Source organism: Salvelinus alpinus, chromosome 5 (assembly GCF_045679555.1).
Source record: "Salvelinus alpinus chromosome 5, SLU_Salpinus.1, whole genome shotgun sequence".
NCBI classification, from domain to species: Eukaryota; Metazoa; Chordata; class Actinopteri; order Salmoniformes; family Salmonidae; genus Salvelinus; species Salvelinus alpinus.
The window spans coordinates 17,834,476-17,848,279 of record NC_092090.1 but is presented as its reverse complement, the minus strand read 5'-3'; the positions used below and the strand labels follow the sequence as shown (position 1 = coordinate 17,848,279).

Here is a 13,804-nt window from a genome sequence, read left to right as displayed (position 1 = left end):
CCTAACCCAGCCTCCAGCCTAACCCAGCCTCCAGCCTAACCCAGCCTCCAGCCTAACCCAGCCTCCAGCCTAACCCAGCCTCCAGCCTAACCCAGCCTCCAGCCTAACCCAGCCTCCACGCCTAACCCAGCCTCACCAGGACTGATAACAATGTGTGAGATGTTAACAAACTCATACAGACAGTTGATTTTTTCCCGCCTCATTGTGTTGCAGTCTGTTTTCAGAACACTGTTTCCTTTCCCAGGCTGAGGGGACGTGAGCGGGCTACCCCCTGCCAGTAATGCTGTGGGGTCACATTTTTTCACAGGTCGTGGTATGCGGCTGAACGCGCAGGATGTTAGGCAATAGAGAAGACATCCTTGCCTGACCTCAGAAGGGCGTTTTTTTGTCATGGTAGGGCTGCACGATATGGGCAAAACAACAAAAATAATTGTATTATTGCGATTGTGATTTGGCTTGTGATATACTGTTAGAATCATAGAAAAATCATTATTTATTTTAAAAAATAAAGTGGACCGCAGCATCGTTCTTGTTTGGAACAATCGGTTGACTGCATTTGACCTAACAGAACAGAGTACAAACTTAGTGGATGTAAGAGGAGGAACTGCGATCCTTGAGTGACAGGGCGAGCCTTGGTGTGTGTGGAAAGCAGCCGCAGGAGAAAAACAGGAGTAAACTTTAAAAACGGATGTTACACACGGCTGAGTGGCATTTCAAAATATTGCATGTGATACGGATATTGAACATGTCCGTATTGCGATTTCGATATAAAATCGATTCATTGTGCAGCCCTACCTCATGGTAGCCTATATGTGGACACCAGAGAATTAGATTTCAAGATGATCTCAGCTCCCTACCAGAAGCTCCAGCATATTAGGGAGGATATATGTCATTACTCTTGAACTTTAAGGATTTACTGTCAGAATTTGATAATCCTGGCCTCTCCTGCGCTGACTCACTGACTTATTATAGACAGCCTGTATTGTACACAAACAACCCAGCATTGAATGTGTAACCCTCCATCCCCAACCTCCGTGGACACTGACCTGTAGTACCGGGACTGGAGGTATGTGGAGCACACAGCCTTGGACACGTGGCTGGCTGAGCCAAAGTCTATCACCTTCACCCTGTAGGGCTGCCTGACAGGGTCCACCAGCATAATGTTCTCCGGCTTTAGGTCCGCGTGGATCAGACCCATGGTCTTCAACTTCTTCAGGGCCGTGGCCACCTGCTGCAGCACGGGCCGGATCACCTTCAGCGGCAGCGGGCTGAACTTGTTCTGCTTGAGGAAGTCATAGAGGTTCTGCTCCAGCATCTCAAACACCAGGCAGGTGTGGCTGCGGTGCTGGAAGCACTCGAAGGCCCGCACCAGGTTGTGCTGATCCGCGTTCTCCCCGCTCAGTCGGGCTAGAATGCCCACCTCGATCTGGCCCTGGCGTGCGTATGACGGGTGGTTCTTCAGGATCTTCACCGCCACCACCTCCCCAGTACCCCTCTTCCAGCACTTTACCACCTGTCCGAAGGTGCCGCGGCCCAGGAAGTCCAGCACCTCGTACGTGTTCTTCATGGAGCACAGGACCTCGTGCTGCACCAGCTGGTAGTCCCCGTCACCCCCTCCTGCTCCGCCCGCCGCTCCCTGTTTGGTTGGGGGTCCTCCTCCGCCCCCTACAGCCGTGGGCGCGGGCAACCCAGCTGGATTCCCCCCATTGGTCGTTTGCATCATGGCTGGCAACATGGACAGGTCCTCCACTATCTGCATGGTGCTCCCGCGGTTATCAAGCTCCTCGCTCTTACGTTTCAGCCCACATCGCTGAGCGCTGTCGGCCAAGTTCAAACCTCCACAATCGCCCTCTTCCCAGTCACCTTCTGTCTCTTCCTTCCTACCTCTTTCTCCTCTACCTTCCTCCCCACTTCCCCCTCCTCCTGTCGCTCCACTACTGCTGCCTCCCCCGTCTCTGTCCGTCTGCTCCTGCCCCTTGCCCTGCCTGGGGACTGGCACTGTGTCCTGGGGCCGCTGGGCCTCCGCCGGGCCTGTTCCTCCTGTTCCGTTCTGCTTTCTCCGTACCCCACGCACGGCCACCGTCTGTACAGGGAACTCCTGCCCACCGCCACACGTTCTCTCGCCCGCTGCAGAGTCTCGGGTTGCAAAGGAGGGAGCGAGTCTGATCGGGTGCGCTATGCCAAGGGTTCTGCCGTTCAGAGAAGTCCGCGGTTGGGCTCTCTCATGGTACACACAGCTGCTGGGCTCCACTTTGACTTTCTTCACGCTGCAAAAGGCACTAGTCTGGATTTGATAAATGTGTGGTGGGTAGATCCAGACTTGTGAGGCCATACCTGGACAGAGACATTCAAAAGAGGAGAAAGACAACATTAGCATATTATCAAAGCTTGATCAACCTACTTAGTGAACGTCGTTTTGATGCTCACACCCACACAACATCATCTAAAATATTAAACAACAACCGTAAAGGTTCTAACTATATTGTTAATGCAAAGAGTAGTGTGAAAGGTCAAAGTGTCCTATGGTAATCAATTTCACCACGGACATGACATAATGTGATTTCAGTTAGGTCAACGAGGTAAGTGGCTATGAGGGGATGTCAATTCAAATAAAATGACACTGGGCCTAAATAAATGTAGGTGTATTTTCATGTAATCCTGTTGGATGAGAAAGTCCAGTCTGCATAGTGATATAAAAAGACCATGTCAACAATTGACTGGAGGCTGCCGATTGGCTGATTGATTTGCATAGTGAAAAGAAAAGGTGACCTTTCCAGTAGTTCTGAACAAGCTGCACACACACACACACACACACCTGTGGTAACGAACTCTTCACTATACAGGCTAGCCTAATAACGGGCAGATATTCTCCTGTTTTTATCCTTCTGATTAAATATTTTCTTCATAAACACAAGACAGAAGCGTCAGCGGCTTCACTGCTGTATTTGTGCTCATACTGGAAGGCTTTACACCATGGTGCCATTTCTCAAGAGAACGATGGAAAAGTACTGGGAGGGGGACAGTTTTTCCAAAGCCTGCTCACTCCGAATGTTTGCATGTGCAATTGCATAATAGCAACACAAAATTCAGCAACACAGCCCCTCCATTAAGACAGCATGAATGGAGATAAGTGCATTGGCAAGATTTTGTCTTGTTATATTTGCTGAGTTCAGCAAGAACAACCAGAGGCTTCCACACTGCTCTCTTAATGACACTTGCATCACTCAAGGGATGACATCACAGCTGACCTTTAGCCCGTTACAACCCCACACCAAACAACTCTGCAGAAAGAAACCACTCCCACCACAGCCAGAGACACCAAGCTGACCAATCAAGCGCCTAGCAGAGGGAAGAAGATACGCTCCGGTAGAGTGTTCTAGAACACCCTCACCATTCTGGCCTCATCCACTGGAGCCCCCCTACCACCTCCACCGTAGGGTATGAATAACTTCTCAAAAAGGTTTGGATGACCTTTCCCTGCCGTTACCATGTATCCCACAGTGGGTCTCTAGGCAACCGATGTGTTCGAAGAGAGTCTCAGAGAGTAGTGGGGAGGGGGGGGCAGAGCCCTAGCATCAGGTCTTCATGCCAGCCAGCTCCTCTCACATTACACAACTCAGAGAGGAATGCTCCTCCCTCACCCCCCTCGCTCATTTTGAGAGAAAAAAGAAAAACAAGAAGCAATGCCATCCCAGCGAATACCACGGAAAACATTTGGAAATTGGATGAGGTCTTTGGGCTTGGGCTAGTGAGGGACTAGGATAACGCCATACGTTTTTATTACAATTCTGTGGGATCTAAAGAGAGGTGGCAGCTGTGGCGGGCAGCAGGGCACCCTGGCACAGTGACCTTATCAGAATAGCTGTCCGTGTGCCCTGCCGGAGAGCCCACGACCTACTTCCTTTCATCTGGAGCCCGTCCAGTGACATCAAAGTGGCTCTTCCCTGTTGGCTCTTTGACTGTAAATCAACGGTGCATTCACCTTGACGGATTTAGATGCAGAGCATGCCTCGTCGCTAGACTGCTACAGCTTCCAAAAGACAACACACTGCCTCACAAATAACAAGACTGTGGGTGGTGAGTCACAGACAGGGGCACACTGTCGAGTAGACAGCCCCTCTCCTAAATGAGAAGAAAATAATTGTTCCCAAATTACACCTTCCAGATTTAGTGGAAGGAGCTATAATTACAGGTGCCAAATGAAAGAACAAACACCTCGCTCTCAAGTCCCCAACTTTTCAACGATAGCAGGCACATGAGGCTCAATAGCCAAGAATCAGCACTAACTTTCATAGTCATTGCCTACCTGTCTTCACTCTCATTCTCCTCCATGTTAGGAGATGTTGTCCTCTCTCTGAAGTTCAGTCAGGCACACCCTGATGATTCCCTCCCATGGGAGTTATTAGGAGGACGGGCGGAGAGCTACAGTATACAGTCTGCCTGGGTTGTGCTCAGCAGCAGCAGTGCAAAGCCAAAGGGAACTTCAGAAGTGCGCACTATTCAACAGGCTGCAATCACGTGCTCGCAGAAAGGGGAGCCTGCCAATTCCTGACTCGCTAGACTGACTAGGCAGGCAACACTGGGTAGCTTCTGGACTGCTGGTTGTTTCAGCTTTTCTACACACACCTTTTAGGCTTTAGCTTTATTCAGAGGTTGGCCTTGCTATAGCAGGCCAACCGGAGAGGTTGGCCTTGCTATAGCAGGCCAGCCGGAGAGGTTGGCCTTGCTATAGCAGGCCAGCCGGAGAGGTTGGCCTTGCTATAGCAGGCCAATCGGAGAGGTTGGCCTTGCTATAGCAGGCCAATCGGAGAGGTTGGCCTTGCTATAGCAGGCCAATCGGAGAGGTTGGCCTTGCTATAGCAGGCCAATCGGAGAGGTTGGCCTTGCTATAGCAGGCCAATCGGAGAGGTTGGCCTTGCTATAGCAGGCCAATCGGAGAGGTTGGCCTTGCTATAGCAGGCCAATCGGAGAGGTTGGCCTTGCTATAGCAGGCCAATCGGAGAGGTTGGCCTTGCTATAGCAGGCCAATCGGAGAGGTTGGCCTTGCTAGCAGGCCAATCGGAGAGGTTGGCCTTGCTAGCAGGCCAATCGGAGAGGGAATTTTCTAAATAAGAGCTTAACAAAATATTGTTAATAATAGTGTGCTGCTATCTTCCAGTCACTAATGCAGGGGTGTCAAACTCATTCCACGGAGGGCCTAGTGTTCCCTTTCAATTAACACCTAGACAGACAGGTGAGCGGAGTTTCATAACTAATTAGTGACATTAATCCATCACAATCAAGTAGAAAGGAGGGAAACCCCCAAAATGTAAGGCCCACTGTTGAATGAGTTTGACACATGTGCACTAATGTGATGAGGCACAGATTAGGGTACGGTTGGTCAGAATAAGACCAAGTAACCCTTTTCCATCAACATAGTGTTCAGAACAAGCTCAAACTAGAGTGGTAGGGTGAGAACAGGAAATGGCTTTTGGTCCCGGTGGCCTACAAGTTGAGACTAACCCAGTTCCTAACAGTGCAATCAATGATTACGTAATCTAACAAGTAACTCAAACAGATGCGTTTAGTTTTGAATGACGGTGTCACATCAGTTGGCACCACAACAAGGCTTTCAGTCAGAGAATTAAGACAGGTCATTAAACAAAACTAGAGGCAATTCCATTTTGAATAGGCCATTTCAAATCCAATTGAAATATTCCCTGTTTGGCCTTTCCATTATGGAAATGTCCCAAAGGAACGCTCCATTAAATTCCTGAATTGAAATGAACGCACATGGAAACCACCCCAACTGTGGTTGTTGCTTGTCATGACTGGCAGAAAGCAGCTTGGTCCTAAGAGAAGGCCATGGAGCTCACAGCAGTTGTGTTGTGTCACCACAGAGAACACTCATCATTGTGTGCACCATGTCCTGCTGTTCCTACAGTATGGAAAACAACCAAACCGCCCAGTAATCAGCAACACATCAATACTGGCCGCTCCACTCTCCTAATGTTCTGTATAGCCAGCCAATGACGTTAGACCTCAGCAACTGACACAGTCAAACCCTGATACAGATAAGGTTATCTAAAACGTTAACCAACCTTTACCCCTCCTTCAACTCCAGGCATAGACAAACTACCGCCATACTATACATGATCTCTGCTCTGCCAAGAAGGGAGAGGCTAGTCATATCCTGCATGGGTTAGGTGACTGCACAGGCCCATGAGTATTACATAGGCCATCACATCGATCTCAGGCAGGAGAGCGCTAGCTTACAGGAAATTATGCTGCTCTCCTCATTTAGCCCCCCGGGGCAGGAGCAGACAGGTCGGCGGTGCTTTCTGGAAGAAAAGGAGAAGGAAAAAAACTCTCCATTTCTCTAAAGAACATTTGACTCCCTGCGCCCTGTCGCTGACAGTGGCAGACCATTACTGCCTGAACGAAGGATGAAAGTGAAAACAAACAGATGCTAGGAGGAGGGTGAGACTGGACTGCTGTGGAGCCTGAGGTAGTAGCTCTGGTGCAAGATAGATAGCGCTCCAGGAAGGGTGGTGTCCAGTTTACTGGCCTGATTAGCGGCCCACGCTGTGCAAATATTAACCCAGCGGCCATCCCAGTGTCTGTCTGACCAACACCAGTGACTGGGAGAGGTACAGAGGGAGCGAGAGGCCAAATAGCTGCTCTGCTTACAGAAAAACACAGAACATAGGAAACACAACTGGGCTCCTCAAAACAACTGTCAACCACTGTGGCAGAACAGTGGATCTGTTGAGATTAAAACACATAAAGTAAAGGAATAAAAGCAAAAAACATCCCAAAGTTTAATGCTCGGCCGAACTGTCAATCACTAGGCCTAATTTAGACTAATGGTAAAATCCCTCTCAGCTGACAGAGTTGGGTTAAATGATGTCTTCACTCTAAAAGATGTAGCCTGTGTCGTCCGATTAGACAAAGTACTGACCGTTTCACATGAGCAGCGAAGCCTCCAGTCTCCCCGGTCTGAATGAGACCATGTGGTGGAAAAACACAGCAATCCTTGGCTGCACTCGGGCTAACTGCTCAAATCCCCTGGCTTCCGCTTACTCAGACAACAAAGTTTCCAGAATCCTTCTTCAAGAAACCGGCAGACATTTAAAAGAGACGAAAACATGCGTAAAGTCCGACCACAGGAAATGCGGGGCTGTCACAAACCACTGCGGAGGACCCAGCCTCCTCCAGAAAATCTGCTTAACGGAAAGCACCACACAGGCTGTGTTGATAACAACGGTAGGTCTGTGAGCCACCGCTCCAGCCCCTATTCTGAGCAGGCAGATAAGGCCTGTCCTATTCCTCCGACTGCTCTACACAATCAAGCCCTATGGTGCCGTTTGGTGACAGGGCACCGAGAACCAGGCCTTTGAGACACAATAATGCTATCAAGCAGCGACCATTTTCTCTCTAAATGGGCTTTTTGTGTGAAACATCAAACTGATAAGCTAGCAGAGCTATAAGTGGACAGTGTATACTCCCGTTCTTAAACACCCTTCCCCTCTTTAACAGTGGTCGAAGGCTTCTGGGACAAAAGGCGACTGATGACGACTGGAGGCTCTTTAATTTAGCAGAGCCTACAGAGAGTCAGCTGCAGGGCCCTGGATATTATTACCTCCTGAAGCCCGATACGCCCCCGTCGTCATGTTACATCACTCAGAGCTGCTGGGGGTTTTCAGCAGCCTTCAGCTCAAAGTAATTGCACATAGTTGACCTTTGAACCAGGCGGGAATTAAATTGAGGGGTCGAAAAAAATAAAGACAACACACCTGTCCTCAGACCAAATGCCCCAGTGAGGGGAGAGGAAGAAACTGTTTTGCCCGAGATGTGAAAAGGAGCTGGGCGCGAGAACTATAACAGCCCATACTGGTGGAAAAACAAATTAAACTAATTGTGGAAAACACATCGCCATGTTAAGGAGCGCAGGTAGGCTTAGTTGGGATTGAGGCAGTAACAGGGTGCAAAGACACCCCGACTTTAAGAAAGCCTACCCTAGGGGATGTTCTCCACATGGGCTTCCTTGAGGTTTGATTCATTTGGGGATCTAGCCCTTTAGAAAGCACATCTCTCTAGCTTCTCCCACACACTAGTTATATTGGAAGCACAACCAAAATGTCAGTGGACCTGTTGGTTGGGGAAGAGAATGTTTAGTACACAGTTCTGCCACACAGTAAAACTTAAATTGGCTCTCCAACTCTACAGGTCAAGCTGTGCCAGGCACCCCTGGCTATAGCCCACCCCTGGCTCTAGCCCACCCCTGGCTCCTCAATGTATGTGCCGTGGAAGAACCCTTCAGCAGCAAACAGAAGAACAGAGAAAACAGGAACGAGGCTGTTATTTCACTTAGAAAAGAAATGAACCCCAAGACCAACCAAATTCCTCTAAAAGTTGGCTACATTTGGATCTATCTTATAAAGTGTTTCTTTATTTACGTTTTCTATATGTTGTAAGCAATAAAAAAAACATAAAGATGTGTTTCATTAGTAAAGGCCTTCGGGCTTTCAGCATCTTGTCAGGATCAAGGAGATAAGATACTGGGCCTGACAAAGCAAAGAAACAGTGCAGGAGTCTCAGAGAATTCCTCTCATAAAAGACTGGAGGAACATTTCAGCTGAAAACGCTCTCAGGGGACAGTCCATCAACAACTGTCCAGCATCTCAACCCTGAGTGACTAGAGAACGACACCCACATACCTTCCCAGAATATATCCCTGGCCTAAAATCATGATGTCTATCAGACTTTGGACATTGCTTTTGCTTATGTTCCTAGAATCTAACTCAACATAACGCAAAAATGAGTTTCTCACCTCGGAACCATGTTTGGCTCGGACTCAAGTTCAGCACATAATCATAAAGGCAAAGCCCTTTGTAAAACCCAGTCAACCCATGGAGGATTTCATTCTGGTGCTCCAAATCTAAAACAGATGACGTGTAACGTGGTCAGCACCACATGCTCAGATAGACTATCCTGCCTGTAGACCATCCATCTGCTGTCCTCCCTGGCAAGACAGCAGAGACTCAGAGGCTGTCCGTCTCACCGCTGACACTACACCAGATGCTTAGTGGCTGGATGCCCAACACACAGACACAGGTGCAGTAACCCTACACTACTCAGCATCCTAGGTGTACCCTGAAATGGAGCACCTGGACACCCCAGCAGTGACTACCTCAACTACAAAACACCTGAAGAACGACTAATAGGTTACTGATGGTTACACAACCACTTGCAGCTTATTTAGGCCCATCAGTCACAGTTGGGTTTTTTAGGCCCATCAGTCACAGTTGGGTTTTTTAGGCCCATCAGTCAAAGTTGTCTTATCTATCCTCTTTGAATTTAAATTAGAATTTAAGTAGCTGGTTAGACTGTAAACTCTCCTTCCAGATTCACATTAAGCATCTCCAATCCAAAATTACATCTAGAATCGGCTTCCTATTTCACAACAAAGCATCCTTCACTCACGCTGCAGACGATGTCAATTATAAAATAGACTGCGCTGTGCAGTCTATCACAGCGCCATCCGTTTTGTCACCAAAGCCGCATATAATACCCACCACTGCGACCTGTACGGCCTCGTTGGCTGGCCCTCGCTTCATACTCGTCGCCAAACCCACTGGCTCCAGGTCATCTACAAGTCTTTGCTAGGTAAAGCCCCGCCTTATCTCTGCTCACTGGTCACCATAGCAGCACCCACCCGTAGCACACGCTCCACCAGGTATATCTCACTGGTCACCCCCAAAGCCAATTCCTCCTTTGGCCGCCTCTCCTTCCAGTTCTCTGCTGCCAATGACTGGAACGAACTGCAAAAATCACTGAAGCTGGAGACTCATATCTCCCTCACTAGCTTTAAGCACCAGCTGTCAGAGCAGCTCATAGATCACTGCACCTGTACATAGCCCATCTGTAAACAGTCCATTCAACTACCTCATCCCCATACTGTATTCATTTATCTTGCTCCTTTGCACCCCAGTATCTCTACTTGCACATTCATCTTCTGCACATCTACCATTCCAGTGTTTAATTGCTGTATTGTAATTACTTCGCCACCGTGGCCTATTTATTGCCTTACCTCTCTTATCCTACCTCATTTGCACATGCTGTATATAGATTTTTCTACTGTATTATTGATTGTGTTTGTTTATTCCATGTGTAACTCTGTGTTGTATGTGTTGAACTGCTTTGCTTTATCATGGCCAGGTCGCAGTTGTAAATGAGAACCTGTTCTCAACTAGCCTACCTGGTTAAACAAAGGTGAAATAACATTAAAACATTTAAATTCCTTCTTCCAGTTTACACCATGTGACTTGTGGTAGATCAGTACAGAATGTAACAGTTAATCACAGTGGTGTAAGGTACTTAAGTAAAAAGACATCCCCATACTGTATTTATTTATTTATCTTGATCCTTTGCACCCCAGTATCTCCACTTGCACATTCATCTTCTGCACATTCTACCATTCTAGTGTTTAATTGCTATATTGTAATTACTTCGCCACCATGGCCTATTTATTGCCTTACTTCCCTTATCTTACCTCATTTGCACATGCTGTATATAGACTTTTTGTTTTCTTTTTTTCTACTGTATTATTGACTGTATGTTTTGTTTATTCCATGTGTAACTCTGTTTTGTTGTATGTGTCGAACTGCTATGCTTTATCTTGGCCAGGTCGCAGTTGCAAATGAGAACTTGTTCTCAACTAGCCTACTTGGTTAAATAAAGGTGAAATAAAAATAAATGGTTTTTTAAATTGCATTGGAATATAAAATACATTTCTGAGTAGACTACTAGACTTTCAAACTCTGTGTCTATTCAGTAATTAGGAGTGAACCACTAAGGGTCTGGGCAAGCATGTGTCCTATGCCTCTTCAAACACTATGGTCATATGGGCTTTTATGGGCTTGTCTTGTGAATGAAGGACGGCTAAAACAGACAGCCTTAAGGGCACAGATAAAGCATCATGAGGTCCCGTGCTCCAGAACATAGAGGCTTTATCTAACAGCATGGACAGTCACATTCAACAGTCACAGCAGAATGACGTGGCGTATTTTGAGTGATTGAGTGGTCACGTGGCACAAACACAGCAGCAAGTCCCTTCCAAAATGTACTACTACTGGCTAATAAACGCTAATGGATAAACAAAAGCTGATGTGCAACAAACTGCGTACAGCGTGCCTCACTTAGAGACAGGGGAGACCAACAAATTGAGTGCAGGGCAGGTCAATACAGGGCGGTGACACACTGATACTGGTCCAATCTGCCTCAACGGGAGAGAACAGTCAGACACTCAACCTACAGGCTTATGTAGACACTGGTGGGTGTGGTGCTTCTGTACGCATTAAGGACCATATGACCTCCACCTTACCAGCCACCTTAGACCCATTACAATTCACATATCACCTTCACCTCACCAGCCACCTTAGACCCATTACAATTCACATATCACCTCCACCTCACCAGCCACCTTAGACCCATTACAACACACCTCAACATATGCACAGACAACACAATCGCTTCTGCACTGCACACTGCCCTATCCCACCTGGACAAGAGAAATACCTATGTAAGGATTCTGTTCATCGACTACAGCTCAGCATTCAACACCATAGTACACTCCAAGCTCATCGCTAAGCTCAGAGCCCTGGGTCTCAACCCCTCTGTGTCCAACTGGGTCCTGGACTTCCTGATGGGCCGACTCCAAGTGGTGACGGTAGGCAACAACACCTCCGCCAGGCTGATCCTCAACACGCTCAGCCTCCTGCTTTACTCATGACAGCGTGGTCACGCACGTCTCCAACTCAATCATCAAGTTTGCTGACGACACAACAGTGGTAGACTTGATTACCAACAACGATGAGAGCCTACAGGGAGGATGTGAGCTCTGGCAGAGTGGTGCCAAGAAAATAACCTCTACCTCAATAACTAAGCAGCTGATCATGAACTACAGGAGACAGCGGAGAGAACACGCCCTCATCCACATCAACGGAGAGGGTCAAAAGTTTAAAATTCCTCTGAGTGAACATCACTGACAACCTGAAATAGTCACTTCACACAGACAGCGTGATGAAGAAGGCGCAAAGAAATTTGACTTAGCCCCTAAGAACCTCACAAACTTTCACAGATGAACCACTGAGAACATCTTGTCAGGCTGTACGCATCATCACCAACGCATCACTGGAGCCACAAGGCCTGCCCTCCAGGACATCTACAGCAATCGGTATCACAGGAAGGCCAAGAAGATCATCAAGAGCCTCAGCCACCCAAGCCACGGCCTGTTCACCCCGCTACCATATAGAAGCCGTAGACAATACGGGTGCATGAAAGGTCAGACGGAGGAACAACTTCTGGGTCACTTACAAAACGGACATTTGACCCATATTTTTTTTTATAAAAAATGTCCTCTGATCACAGATTAGGATCTGTACTTATTTATTTCATAATTATTGTTTTTGGATCAGATATTATGCATTTTACCACAATTTATACAAAATTCTCTTACCGCAACAGTCTAAAAAAGTAATGAACAAATCAATTTCTAATATGTTTTAACATTGCTCCCTTAAAAAGGCCCGAGTTAAAACAAACACTGAAAATACACATATTTAAAATGTTAAATTTGACCTTTCACCAAATTCAGCTTTTTAGCCATTTTGGTAATGAGAAGGCCTAGTGGGGTAAAGGGGGTGTTTGAGAATAAAAACATCATTCTGGAGGAATACAAGCAAATTAATTAACTTCACTTCTAATACTCCTCTAGATGATGCATCATGGGTGAATAAACATTTATTTAAAAACTGATTGGAATTTTTACAGGAATGAGACATGTCCACTTTGTTTGTAGGTAATAATTATAGTTTAATGTCAACTTTAATTAGTATACAATTTTATCTGTACGCATTTCAGTAATGATAATTTGGTGTGAAAATGTACAAAATTCAGGCAAAAATGTAAAATGTATTTAAAAGAAAACTAGGCGTCTTAATCCTGAGAATGATAGTTGATTTTTGCAGATGCATCATGGTTTTGTAACTCAATTGCCTACAGACATGTTTAAAACGGGTTTCACGAGAATCACCATTCTATCTCCAGGCCATTAGTGTTAAACAGTCACCACTAGCCGGCCTCCGCCCAGTACCCGACCCTGAACCTTAGCTGGCTAGAACAGTGACTACCACCTGGTACTCTAGCTTGCACCTTAGAGGCTGCTGCCCTATGTACATAGAGTCATTGAATACTGGTCATTTTAATAAATGTTTACTTACTTTATATGTATATAGTGTATTCTAGTAATGGATCATCCTATATAACAACTACTCCTGTACACACCTTTTATTCATATACTGTCCACACACACTCTTCGGGAAGTATTCAGACCCCTTTCCCCACATTTTGTTACGTTACAGCCTCATTCTAAAATGTATTAAATTACATTTTCCCTCTCAATCTACACACAATACCCCATAATGACAAAGCGAAAACTGTTCGTGTGTGCTAATTTACTAAAAATAAAAAACAGAAATACCTTATTTACATAAGTATTCAGACCCTTTGCTATGAGACTTGAAATTGAGCTTAGGTGCATCCTGTTTCCATTGATCATCCTTGAGATGTTCCTACAACTTGATTGGAGACCACCTGTGGTAAATTCAATTGATTGGACATGATTTGGAAAGGCACACACCTGTCTATATAAAAAGGTTCCAGAGCAGACAGTGCAAGTCAAAGCAAAAACCTAGCCATGAGGTCGAAGGAATTGTCCGTAGACCTCCGAGACAGGATTGCGACTGTCTCGGAGATCTGGGGA

The 13,804-nt window shown here is 46.6% G+C and overlaps 1 pseudogene; it reads right to left on the bottom strand.

Annotated features, from left to right (window-relative positions):
• Nucleotides 1-1,046: 1,046 nt before the first annotated feature.
• LOC139575021 (homeodomain-interacting protein kinase 3 pseudogene) lies at nt 1,047-4,502 on the bottom strand (annotated as a pseudogene).
• Between the last annotated feature and the right edge of the window lie 9,302 nt (nt 4,503-13,804).